A 12,792-nucleotide genomic window follows, 5' to 3' on the forward strand; every position below is an offset into this window, starting at 1 on the left:
AACATCTAACAAACATCTGAACATCTGAACATCTCTGAACATCTAAACATCTGAACATCTAAACATCTAAACATCTAAACACCTGAACACCACATCTAAACATCTAAACATCTAAACATCTAAACATCTGAACATCTAAACAAACATCTAAACATCTGAACATCTAAACCTGAACTGAAACATCTAAAACATCTAAACATCTAAACATCTAAACCTAAACAAACATCTGAACATCTAAACATCTAAACATCTGAATCTCTGAACATCTAAACACTGAACACCTACATACATCTAAACACCTGAACATCTAAAACATCTAAACAAACATACTGAACATCTAAAACATCTAAAACATCTAAAACATCTAAACATCTGAACATCTAATCTGAAACATCTAAACATCTAACATCTAAACACTAAACATCTGAACATCTAAACACCTGAACACCTGAACATCTAAACATCTAAATCTAAACATGAACATCTGAACATCATCTGAACATTCTGAACATCTAAACATCTAAACATCTAAACATCTAAACATCTAAACATCTGAACATCTGAACACAAACATCTAAACATCTAAACATCTAAACATCTAAACATCTAAACATCTGAACATCTGAACATCTGAACATCTAAACATCTAAACATCTAAACATCTGAACATCTAAACATCTAAACATCTAAACATCTAAACATCTAAACATCTAAACACCTAAACATCTGAACATCTAAACATCTAAACATCTAAACATCTAAACATCTAAACATCTAAACATCTAACATCATCTGAACATCTAAACATCTAAACATCTAAACATCTAAACATCTGAACATCTGAACATCTAAACATCTAAACATGAACATAACACTGAACATCTAAACATCTAACATCAACACCTGTTAAACATCTAAACATCTAAACATCTAAACATCTGAACATCTAAACATCTGAACATCTGAACATCTAAACATCTAAACATCTAAACATCTGAACATCTGAACATCTGATCCTCTGCTCCTCTGACCCTCTGACCTTCTCGTCTGTTGTTTCAGGAATAAGAAGTACTTCCTGTTGGGAGGGTCCAGTCTGGTGATCCGGAGTGTGACGGTCGACGACTCGGGCTCCTACAGCTGCGTCGCCTCCAACAAACTCCAGAACATCAGCTCCACCTCCAAACTCGAGGTCTTAGTTCTGGTTTACTGGTTTACGGTTTAAGTCCTGGTTTAGTCCTGGTTAGTCTGGTTTAGTCTTAGTTTAGTCCTGGTTTAGTCTGGTTTTACCTGTTTGGTTTAGTCCTGTTTAGTCCTGGTTTTCTGGTTTAGTCCTGGTTTAGTCTGGTTTAGTCTGGTTTAGTCTTGGTTTAAGTCTTGGTTTAGTCCTGGTTTATCCTGGTTTAGTCCTGGTTTAGTCTTGGTTTAGTCCTGGTTTAGCTTGGTTTTAGTCTCCTGGTTTAGTCCTGGTTTAGTCTTGGTTTAGTCCTGGTTTAGTCCTGGTTTAGTCCTGGTTTAGTCCTGGTTTAGTCCTGGTTTAGTCCTGGTTTAGTCCTTGGTTTAGTCCTGGTTTAGTGGTTTAGTCCTGGTTTAGTCCTGGTTTACCTGGTTTAGTCCTGGTTTAGTCCTGGTTTAGTCCTGGTTTAGTCCTGGTTTAGTCGGTTTAGTCTGGTTTAGTCCTGGTTTTAGTCCTGGTTTTTAGTTTGGTAGTCCTGGTTTAGTCCTGGTTTAGTCCTGGTTTAGTCCTGGTTTAGTCCTGGTTTAGTCCTGGTTTAGTCCTGGTTTAGTCCTGGTTTAGTCCTGGTTTAGTCCTGGTTCTGGTCGTTCACAAAATCATTTGTCGGTGCAGAAACAGCGAGATTCACAAAAATAATAAACGTCTGAACTTTCACAAAATCATTTCTTCAGTCAGAAGAAAATGTGACGTGATGAACAAACGTCGCTGCAGTTTTTTTTTTTTATTTGACCTGATGAAGTTTACAAAAAAACACTTTGACTTTTACTCACGACTGAACTTCACTGAAACTGTTTAAAAATGTTTCTGTAACTTTGGGCAAATTAAACCAACCCCACCGCTCCTGAAGAACCCCTCACTGAAAACACTTTACTACAACAGTACTGCAGTAGTACTACTGCATTACTACAGTAGTACTACAGTAGTACTACAGTAGTAGTACTACTGTAGTACTACTGTAGTACTTTACACATGTGTTTAGTGACACAACAAACTTCTAACAGCATCGATTCTTCAGGGATTAAACAAAATCGAGAGCTTCTGTGAATCGATGTTTTTCAGACTCCAGACGAGACAAGAGTTTTTTATTTTATTTACATTCTACATCCTCCTCCATGTTCTTCTTCTTCTCTGGAGACTCCCAGACTTCCCTCACCCCAGACACTTCCTCCAGCTCCTCCAGTGTGTCCTGGGTCTCCTCCTCCTCCAGGTGGGACATGAACACCTCCTGAGGGACACGTCCAGGAGACGTCAGAACAGACGTCCTCCCCTCAGACGCTCCTCTCCACGTGGAGGAGCAGCGGCTCTACTCCGAGCTCCAACCTCTGACCTCTGTCTCTAAGGGAGACGCCCGAACCAAACCCAGACTCAACTCCTCTTCACCACAACCACCCAGACAGAGACCACTGCACCTGTCCACCTGTCAATCTGTCCACACTGCACCTGTCCACCTGTCAATCTGTCCACACTGCACCTGTCCACCTGTCCACCTGCCCACGCTGCACCTGAACGAGATTTTGTCGTGAAATATCAGAAATGTAAATGTCCAAATATAGAACCTGATCATTTTTATTACAGACTAAACTCAAAACTATGAAGTCAGAACTGACTGATCTGAGTCTGAGTCTGAGGTCTGAGTCTGAGTCTGACTGAGTCTGAGTCTGAGTCTGACTGAGTCTGAGTCTGAGTCTGAGTCTGAGTCTGAGTCTGAGTCTGAGTCTGAGTCTGAGTCTGAGTCTGAGTCTGAGTCTGAGGACTGAGTCTGAGTCTGAGTCTGAGGACTGAGTCTGAGTCTGAGTCTGAGTCTGAGTCTGAGTCTGAGTCTGAGGTCTGAGTCTGAGGACTGAGTCTGAGTCTGAGTCTGAGTCTGAGTCTGAGTCTGAGGACTGAGTCTGAGTCTGAGTCTGAGTCTGAGTCTGAGTCTGAGTCTGAGTCTGAGTCTGAGTCTGAGTCTGAGTCTGAGTCTGAGTCTGAGTCTCTGAGTCTGAGTCTGAGTCTGAGTCTGAGTCTGAGGTCTGAGTCTGAGTCCTGAGGTCTGAGTCTGAGTGAGGACTGAGTCTGAGTCTGAGTCTGAGGTCTGAGTCTGAGTCTGAGTCTGAGTCTGAGTCTGAGTCTGAGTCTGAGGTCTGAGTCTGAGGTCTGAGTCTGAGGTCTGAGGTCTGAGTCTGAGTCTGAGTCTGAGTCTGAGTCTGAGTCTGAGTCTGAGGTCTGAGTCTGAGGTCTGAGTCTGAGTCTGACTGAGGTCTGAGTCTGTCTGAGTCTGAGTCTGAGGACTGAGTCTGAGTCTGAGTCTGAGGGAGTCTGAGTCTGAGTCTGAGTCTGAGTCTGAGTCTGAGTCTGAGGACTGAGTCTGAGTCTGAGTCTGAGTCTGAGTCTGAGGACTGAGTCTGAGTCTGAGTCTGAGAGTCTGAGTCTGACTGAGTCTGAGGACTGAGTCTGAGTCTGAGTCTGAGGTCTGAGTCTGAGTCTGAGTCTGAGTCTGAGTCTGAGTCTGAGTCTGAGTCTGAGTCTGAGCTGAGTCTGAGTCTGAGTCTGAGTCTGAGTCTGAGTCTGAGTCTGAGTCTGAGGATCTGAGTCTGAGTCTGAGTCTGAGGTCTGAGTCTGAGTCTGAGGTCTGAGTCTGAGTCTGAGTCTGAGGACTGAGTCTGAGTCTGAGGACTGAGTCTGAGGTCTGAGTCTGAGTCTGAGGTCTGAGTCTGAGGACTGAGTCTGAGTCTGAGAGTCTGAGTCTGAGTCTGAGTCTGAGTCTGAGTCTGACTGAGTCTGAGGTCTGAGTCCTGAGTCTGAGGTCTGAGTCTGAGGTCTGAGGTCTGAGTCTGAGGTCTGAGTCTGAGTCTGAGTCTGAGTCTGAGTCTGAGTCTGAGGTCTGGTCTGAGGTCTGAGTCTGAGTCTGAGGTCTGAGTCTGAGTCTGAGGTCTGAGTCTGAAGTCTGAGGTCTGAGTCTGAGTCTGAGTCTGAGGTCTGAGTCTGAGTCTGAGTCTGAGTCTGAGTCTGAGTCTGAGTCTGAGTCTGAGAGTCTGAGTCTGAGTCTGAGGTCTGAGTCTGAGTCTGAGTCTGAGTCTGAGTCTGAGTCTGAGTCTGAGTCTGAGTCTGAGTCTGAGTCTGAGTCTGAGTCTGAGTCTGAGTCTGAGTCTGAGTCTGAGTCTGAGTCTGAGGACTGAGTCTGAGTCTGAGTCTGAGTCTGAGTCTGAGGTCTGAGTCTGGTCTGAGTCTGAGGTCTGAGTCTGTCTGAGTCTGAGTCTGAGTCTGGTCTCTGAGGTCTCTGAGTCTGAGTCCTGAGTCTGAGTCTGAGGTCTGAGTCTGAGGTCTGAGTCTGAGTCTGGTCTGAGTCTGAGTCTGAGTCTGAGTCTGAGTCTGAGTCTGAGTCTGAGTCTGAGTCTGAGGTCTGAGTCTGAGGTCTGAGTCTGAGTCTGAGTCTGACTGGTCTGAGTCTGACTGAGTCTGAGTCTGAGTCTGAGTCTGAGTCTGAGTCTGAGAGTCTGAGTCTGAGTCTGAGTCTGAGGCCTGAGTCTGAGTCTGAGTCTGAGTCTGAGTCTGAGTCTGAGGTCTGAGTCTGAGTCTGAGGTCTGAGTCTGAGGTCTGAGGTCTGACTGAGTCTGAGGTCTGAGTCTGAGTCTGACTGAGTCTGAGTCTGAGTCTGAGTCTGAGGTCTGAGTCTGAGTCTGAGGTCTGAGGTCTGAGTCTGAGGTCTGAGTCTGAGTCTGAGTCTGAGTCTGAGTCTGAGGTCTGAGTCTGAGTCTGAGTCTGAGTCTGAGGTCTGAGTCTGAGTCTGAGTCTGAGTCTGAGTCTGAGTCTGAGTCTGAGTCTGAGTCTGAGTCTGAGTCTGAGTCTGAGTCTCTGAGTCTGAGTCTGAGTCTGAGGTCTGAGTCTGAGTCTGAGGTCTGAGGTCTGAGTCTGAGGTCTGAGGTCTGAGTCTGAGGTCTGAGGTCTGAGTCTGAGTCTGAGTCTGAGTCTGAGTCTGAGTCTGAGTCTGAGTCTGAGGTCTGAGTCTGAGTCTGAGTCTGAGTCTGAGTCTGAGTCTGAGTGAGTCTGAGTCCTGAGTCTGAGTCTGAAGTCTGACTGAGTCTGAGTCTGAGTCTGAGGTCTGAGGTCTGAGTCTGAGTCTGAGTCTGAGTCTGAGTCTGAGTCTGAGTCTGAGGTCTGAGTCTGAGTCTGAGTCTGAGTCTGAGTCTGAGTCTGAGTCTGAGTCTGAGGACTGAGTCTGAGTCTGAGGACTGAGTCTGAGTCTGAGTCTGAGTCTGAGTCTGGGTCTCTGTCTGAGTCTGAGTCTGAGTCTGAGTCTGAGTCTGAGTCTGAGTCTGAGTCTGAGGACTGAGTCTGAGTCTGAGTCTCTGAGTCTGAGTCTGAGTCTGAGTCTGAGGTCTGAGTCTGAGTCTGAGTCTGATGAGTCTGAGTCTGAGGTCTGAGTCTGAGTCTGAGTCTGAGTCTGAGTCTGAGTCTGAGTCTGGTCTGAGTCTGACTGGTCTGAGTCTGAGTCTGAGTCTGAGGTCTGAGTCTGAGTCTGAGTCTGAGTCTGAGTCTGAGTCTGAGTCTGAGTCTGAGTCTGAGTCTGAGTCTGAGTCTGAGGACTGAGTCTGAGTCTGAGTCTGAGTCTGAGTCTGAGTCTGAGTCTGAGTCTGAGTCTGAGTCTGAGTCTGAGGACTGAGTCTGAGGTCTGAGTCTGAGTCTGGTCTGAAGTCTGATCTGAGTCTGAGTCTGGGTCTGAGGACTGAGTCTGAGTCTGAGTCTGAGTCTGAGTCTGAGTCTGGTCTGAGTCTGAGTCTGAGTCTGAGTCTGAGAGTCTGAGTCTGAGTCTGAGTCTGAGTCTGAGTCTGAGTCTGAGTCTGAGTCTGAGTCTGAGTCTGAGGTCTGAGTCTGAGGTCTGAGTCTGAGTCTGGTCTGAGTCTGAGTCTGAGTCTGAGTCTGAGGTCTGAGTCTGAGTCTGAGTCTGAGTCTGAGTCTGAGGTCTGAGTCTGAGTCTGAGTCTGAGGTCTGAGTCTGAGTCTGAGGTCTGAGTCTGAGTCTGAGTCTGAGTCTGAGTCTGAGTCTGAGTCTGAGTCTGAGTCTGAGGTCTGAGAGTCTGAGTCTGAGTCTGAGTCTGAGGTCTGAGTCTGAGTCTGAGTCTGAGGTCTGAGTCTGAGTCTGAGTCTGAGTCTGAGTCTGAGTCTGAGTCTGAGTCTGAGTCTGAGTCTGAGTCTGAGTCTGAGTCTGAGGTCTGAGTCTGAGTCTGAGGTCTGAGTCTGAGTCTGAGTCTGAGTCTGAGTCTGAGGTCTGAGTCTGAGTCTGAGTCTGAGTCTGAGTCTGAGTCTGAGGTCTGAGTCTGAGGTCTGAGTCTGAGTCTGAGTCTGAGTCTGAGTCTGAGTCTGAGTCTGAGGTCTGGTCTTTGTGCCTCCTGTTCGTCTCGTGTCTTTTGTTTGTGAAACGTGTTGGGAAAATCTCAAACACAAACAAACACGAGTCCCAGATGTTGCAGATGTTGCAGATGTTGCAGATGTTGCAGATGTTGTAGATGTTGCAGATGTTGCAGATGTTGCAGATGTTGCAGATGTTGCAGATGTTGCATGTTGTAGATGTTGCAGATGTTGCAGATGTTGCAGATGTTGCAGATGTTGCAGATGTTGTAGATGTTGTAGATGTTGATGTTTGTTGCAGATGTTGCAGATGTTGTAGATGTTGTAGATGTTGCAGATGTTGCAGATGTTAGATGTTGCAGATGTTGCAGATGTTGCAGATGTTGCAGATGTTGCAGATGTTGCAGATGTTGTAGATGTTGTAGATGTTGCAGATGTTGCAGATGTTGTAGATGTTGTAGATGTTGTAGATGTTGCAGATGTTGCAGATGTTGTAGATGTTGCAGATGTTGTAGATGTTGCAGATGTTGCAGATGTTGCAGATGTTGCAGATGTTGTAGATGTTGCAGATGTTGCAGATGTTGTAGATGTTGCAGATGTTGTAGATGTTGCAGATGTTGCAGATGTTGCAGATGTTGCAGATAGATGTTGCAGATGTTGTAGATGTTGTAGATGTTGCAGATGTTGTAGATGTTGCAGATGTTGTAGATGTTGTAGATGTTGCAGATGTTGTAGATGTTGCAGATGTTGCAGATGTTGCAGATGTTGTAGATGTTGCAGATGTTGCAGATGTTGCAGATGTTGCAGATGTTGTTGTTAGATTGTTGTAGATGTTGCAGATGTTGCAGATGTTGTAGATGTTGCAGATGTTGCAGATGTTGCAGATGTTGTAGATGTTGCAGATGTTGCAGATGTTGCAGATGTTGCAGATGCAGATGTTAAACTCAGACACACGAGTTGAAATAAAAGTCACTGTGATGATATTTGCACTGGAGAAAATAAAATATACAAATATATGTATCCAGTTATATTAAAATGACTTTGATTATGAACATTTGAATTGATTTGAGTCGATTCAACTCGACGAATCGAATGATTCTCCAGTGGAATAAATGTTTTTCTTTTTTTCATTTTTAACATTTGATTTTGTTTCTTATTTTAAGAACAAAAAGTGTTTTTTTATGATCTTATGTATTTTTATATTTTTAGTACAAAAGTCTGGTTCCTCTGCAGATGTTTTTACTTTTCATTTACTCAAATCATGATCAAACCTTTTGAACTGAATTCAGCTGAACTCGGCTGATTTAGTTTTTTGTCTGAATCGTCACTTTTTTCTTTTACATTTATTTATAAATCAGGAGTTTTTATTTTGTGAAAGTCGCTCTGTCGGTTTTTGCACCAACAAATGTTTTTGTGAATATCGTCGTGTTTATTTGATCAGAAAGACACAAAACTATCTCCACAGGTCCAGACCCGGTCCAGACCCGGTCCAGACCCGGTCCAGACCCGGTCCAGACCCGGTCCAGACCCGGTCCAGACCTGGTCCAGACCTGGTTCATGGTGGACTCTGGATTAGTCTGAGGGGGATTTATGAAAGTCTCAGTTAAGCTTCAAATCTGGGACAGATTTAAAACATATTGTTCTAGAAAAAAACATCTGTGTCCTCTGACCCCCCCCCCCCTCCTCTTCCTCTCTCCTCTCTCTCTCTCTCTCTCCCTCTCTCTCTTCTCCCTCTCTCTCTCTCTCTCTCTCTTCTCTCTTTCTCTCTCTCTTCTCTCTTTCTCTTCCTCCTGTCGGTCAGTTCCTCCTCAGTTCCTGTCGTTCCCGTCCAGTCTGGCGTCTCTGGAGTCCACAGACGTGGAGTTGGAGTGTTCTGTGACGGGGACGCCGCCCCCTGCTGTTCGCTGGGTGAAGAACGGCGAGGACGTCATCCCCTCCGACTACTTCCAGATCGTGGTACGGACCCGACCCGGTTTAGACCCGGTTTAGACCGAGTCTAGACCCGGTTTAGACCGAGTCTAGACCCGGTTTAGACCGAGTCTAGACCCGGTTTAGAACCCTGAACCAGTCTTACATCTGTTTACTGCAGATATCAGACTGGTTCAGTTCTGGTTCAAATCCCACTTTACTTAGTCCTGTTCCAGTCCTGGTCCGGTCCTGGTTCTGACCCGGTCCAGTCCTGGTCCGGTCCGGTCCTGGTTCTGACCCGGTCCGGTCCTGGTTCTGACCCGGTCCGGTCCTGGTCCGGTCCCGGTCCGGTCCTGGTTCTGACCCGGTCCGGTCCTGGTTCTGACCCGGTCCAGTCCTGGTCCGGTCTGACCCGGTCCGGTCCTGGTTCTGACCCGGTCCTGGTTTCTGACCCCGGTCCGCGTCCGGTCCCGGTCCCGGTCCGGTCCTGGTTCTGACCCGGTCCGGTCCGGTCCTGGTTCTGACCCGGTCCGGTCCCGGTCCGGTCCTGGTTCTGACCCGGTCTCTCTTCAGGACGGGAGCACGCTGCAGGTCTTGGGTCTGGTGAAGTCTGACGAGGGTTTTTATCAGTGCGTCGCCGAGAACGCCGTCGGCATCGCCATGGCAACCGCCCAGCTCGTCGTCAGGGAGCCAGGTAAGCCCCGCCCCCCCAGGTCACCACGGCGACCGCACACCTGGACTAAACCTGGACTAAACCTGGACTAAACCTGGACTAAACCTGGATCAGACGTATCCTCTTTGTCTCTTTGTCTCTTTGTCTCTTTGTTTTTCTCGTCGTCCGTTCGTGTCGAGATGTTTCAGATCTGAACGGCGTCGGGTCGGTTCCTGCACCAGCTCAAAGTTCTCATGGAGAACGAGACGAGTTCAGACGTTTGAGTGAAACACGAAGATCGTCCAACAAATAAACATTTCCTCCACACAGAGGAACATCTGTGTGGAGGAACATCTGTGTGGAGGAACATCTGTGGAGGAACATCTGTGGAGGAACATCTGTGGAGGAACATCTGTGGAGAACATCTGTGGAGGAACATCTGTGTGAAACATTCTGTGGAAACATCTGTGTGGAGGAAACATCTGTGTGGAGGAACATCTGAACATCTGTGGAGAAACATCTGTGGAGGAACATCTGTGTGGAGGAACATCTGTGGAGGAACATCTGTGTGGAGGAACATCTGTGGAGGAACATCTGTGTGGAGGAACATCTGTGTGGAGGAACATCTGTGTGGAGGAACATCTGTGTGGAGGAACATCTGTGTGGAGAAACATCTGTGGAGGAACATCTGTGGAGGAACATCTGTGTGGAGGAACATCTGTGTGAGGAACATCTGTGTGGAGGAACATCTGTGTGGAGAACATCTGTGTGGAGGAACATCTGTGTGAGGAACATGGGAAACATCTGTGTGGAGAAAACATCTGTGTGTGTGGAGAAACATCTGTGTGGAGGAAACATTGTGGAGGAACATCTGTGTGGAGAACATCTGTGTGGAGGAAACATCTGTGTGGAGAAACATCTGTGTGGAGGAAACATCTGTGTGGAGAAACATCTGTGTGGAAGGAACATCAGAAACATCTGTGTGGAGGAACATCTGTGTGTGTGGAGGAACATCTGTGTGGGAACATCTGTGTGGAGAACATCTGTGTGGAGGAACATACTGTGTGGAGAAACATCTGTGTGGAGGAACATCTGTGTGGAGAAACATCTGTGTGGAGGAACATCTGTGGAGGAACATCTGTGGGAGGAAACATCATGTGTGGAGGAACATCTGTGTGGAGGAACATCTGTGTGGAGGACATCTGTGGAGGAACATCTGTGTGGAAGAAACATCTGTGGAGAAACATCTGTGTGGAAGAAATGGGAGAAATCTGTGTGAGAAACATCTGTGTGAAACAATCTGTGTGGAGGAACATCTGTGGAGGAAACATCTGTGTGGAGGAACATCTGTGTGGAGAACATCTGTGAACATCTGTGGAGGAACATCTGTGTGGAGAAACATCTGTGGAGAACATCTGTGTGGAGAAAACATCTGTGTGGAGAAACATCTGTGGAGAACATCTGTGTGTGTGGAGAAACATCTGTGTGGAGGTGTGTGGAGGAAACATCTGTGTGGAGGGAACATCTTGGAGAACATCTGTGAACATCTGTGGAGGAACATCTGTGGAGGAACATCTGTGTGGAGAAACATCTGTGGAGGAACATCTGTGTGGAGGAACATCTGTGGAGGAACATCTGTGTGGAGGAACATCTGTGTGGAGAAACATCTGTGGAGGAACATCAGTGGAACATCTGTGTGGAGGAACATCTGTGTGGTTCTGTGGAGAACATCTGTGTGTGGAACATCTGGAGGACATCTGTGTGAGGAACATCTGTGTGGGAACATCTGTGTGGAGAAACTCATCTGTGGAGGAACATCTGTGTGGAGAACATCTGTGGAGAACATCTGTGTGGAGGAACATCTGTGGAGGAACATCTGTGGAGGAACATCTGTGTGGAGGACATCTGTGTGGAGGAAACATCTGTGGAGGAGGAACTCTGTGTGGAGGAACATCTGTGTGGAGAACATCTGTGGAGAACATCTGTGTGGAGGAACATCTGTGGAGGAACATCTGTGTGGAGGAACATCTGTGTGGAGGAACATCTGTGGAGGAACATCTGTGGAGGAACATCTGTGGAGGAACATCTGTGTGGATTTGGCGTCAGCGTCGTCCAATCCAAAGATGAACCTCAAACATTTCTTGTCGTCCACGACTCAATCTTCTGTCTCTTGTTTCTCCTCCGTGTTCCTCACACTCGTCTTCGTCGTTTATTTTCCCGTGTGACCCGAAGGAACCTGCTCAGGTCCATCGAGTCGTCACGGGTCAGTCGGGAAAATCCAGTTTTACTCGGTTCCTGAACGTTCTGGTTTTTGTCCTGGACTCGTCGGTGGTTTGAGATTCTGAGGAGGAACCGACACCGACACGTTCCTCAGGAGTCTGGTGTGTGTGGTTTTATTGTTTTGAAAATGCTGGTTTAGTTCTGGTTTAGTCCTGGTAGTCCGTTCGTTGTTTAGACCTCTGGTTTAGTCCTGATTAGACCTGGTTAGTTCTGGTTCAGTCACTGGTTTAGCTGGGTCTGGTTTAGTTCTGGTTTAGTCCTGGTTTAGTCCTGGTTTAGTCCTGGTTTAGTGGTTTAGTCTGGTTTAGTCCTTTAGTCCTGGTTCAGTTCTGTTTAGTTCTGGTTTAGTGGTTAGTTCTGGTTTAGTCCTGGTTCAGTTCTGGTTTAGTCCTGGTTCAGTTCTGGTTTAGTCCTGGGTTTAGTCCTGGTTCAGTTCTGGTTTAGTTAGTCCTGGTTTAGTCCTGGTTTAGTTCTGGTTTAGTCTTGGTTTAGTCCTGGTTTAGTCCTGGTTTAGTCCTGGTTTAGTCCTGGGGTTTAGTTCTGGTTTAGTCTGGTTTATCCCTTGGTTTAGTTCTGGTTTAGTCCTGGTTTTAGTCCTGGTTTAGTCCTAGTCCTGGTTTCAGTTTAGTCCGGTTTAGTTCTGGTTTAGTTCTGGTTTAGTCCTGGTTTAGTCCTGGTTTAGTCCTGGTTTAGTCTGGTTCAGTTCTGGTTTAGTCCTGGTTTAGTCCTGTTTAGTCCTGTTTAGTTCTGGTTTAGTTCTGGTTTAGTCCTGGTTTAGTCCTGGTTTAGTCCTGGTTTAGTCCTGGTTAGGACTCGTTCTCTATTTGTCAGTCTGCTCAGTGCTCGATCGCCCGCTGCAGTGGGGCCTCAGGCAAAACCTGGACTGGAACCGGACCTGGACTAGAGGAGGACGGAGGGTGTAGAATGTGAGGATGTAGGAGGTAGAAGGGAGGAGATAGGAGGGAGGAGATAGGAGGGAGGAGATAGGAGGGAGGAGAGAGGAGGGAGGAGGGAGGAGATAGGAGGGAGGAGATAGGAGGTAGGAGATAGGAGGGGGTGCAGGGGTCAACAGCGACTCAACGTGAGTGAGGAAAGGAAGCACGTTAGGAGGTAGGACACGTGGGTAGAAAGCATGTGAGGACATAGGACACAGAGGTAAGGAGCTAGGACATTGGACCTAGGACACAGGAGCTAGGACACAGGAGCTAGGGCATAGGAAGTAGGAGGGAGGACACAAGGCTAGGATATAGGAGCTAGGAGACAGGAGTGGGGCTGATTTGTCGATTAGAGTTAAACCGAGGTGAAAATGGAATCAGACTCATGTGCTTCCTCCTCCTCCTCTTCCTCTTCCTCCTCCTCTTTCTTTTCCTTCTCTTCCTGCCTTTCCTTTC

The sequence above is a fragment of the Boleophthalmus pectinirostris genome, unplaced genomic scaffold (assembly GCF_026225935.1).
Source record: "Boleophthalmus pectinirostris isolate CB_2022bp ecotype Guang Dong unplaced genomic scaffold, ASM2622593v1 HiC_scaffold_2825, whole genome shotgun sequence".
In the NCBI taxonomy this organism is placed as follows: domain Eukaryota; kingdom Metazoa; phylum Chordata; class Actinopteri; order Gobiiformes; family Gobiidae; genus Boleophthalmus; species Boleophthalmus pectinirostris.